Genomic DNA, 891 nt, shown 5'->3' on the forward strand with positions numbered 1-891 from the left:
ACCGAGCGCTGCCGCCTGCTATTAAGCCCTAGGGAGGATCGCCTCATTGCTCATCCAGTCATCGTCCTGGGAACGCGCTGCATTCTTCCCAGAGATGCTGGATTTCGGAATCCTTCAGCTGGTGGTCTGCCTGACCTCCGGCTCTTTCTCTGCCTTACTGGGGGCTCATCTGCCACAATCCATCGCGTTCCCCACCCCCAGACAGTCGAAGCCACCTCACCGGGCGCCAGTTCTGACAGGAGACGCGTGGATGGCGTGTTCAGACTCCTGCCCGGCCGGCAACACTTTTCTCTCCGAATCATCGTGAACACGGGGGTCTTCAGGTCCATGCCCCATGTTTGGGTACACACTCCAACCACAGAGGTATCCCTCCAATCTGTATCCTCTCCCGGGCTCCACAGTGGGCTAGTCAGTCAATCAGTCATATTTATTGAGCACTGTGTGCACAGTACTGTACTATGTGCTCAGGAGAGTTCAAAACAACAGTAAACAGATACATTGCCAACCCACGAGCTTACAGTCTAGAGGGGGAGACAGACATTAATAGAAATAAATGACAGATATGGACATAAGTGCCGTGGGGCCGGGAGGAGGGATGAATAAAGGGAGCAAGTCAGGGTGATTCAGAAGGGACAGGGAGAAGAGGATAGGGGAGCTTAGTCAGAGAAGGCCTCCTGGAAGAGAAGTGCCTTCAGTAAGTCTTTGAAGAGGGGTAGAGCGATTGTCCGTCTGATATGAGGAGGGAGGGCATTCCAGGCCAGAGGCAAGGTGTGGCTAGCGGGATAGCACCTCCTGTCTCCCCTCCATCGGGCAGGTCCCATCGCCCCTTCTGGGACCAGGAGCAGTGGAGGTAACATCCAGCGAGATTCCGAGGGCAGAAACCGACGCCCC

Source organism: Tachyglossus aculeatus, chromosome 14 (genome assembly GCF_015852505.1).
Source record: "Tachyglossus aculeatus isolate mTacAcu1 chromosome 14, mTacAcu1.pri, whole genome shotgun sequence".
Lineage (NCBI taxonomy): Eukaryota > Metazoa > Chordata > Mammalia > Monotremata > Tachyglossidae > Tachyglossus > Tachyglossus aculeatus.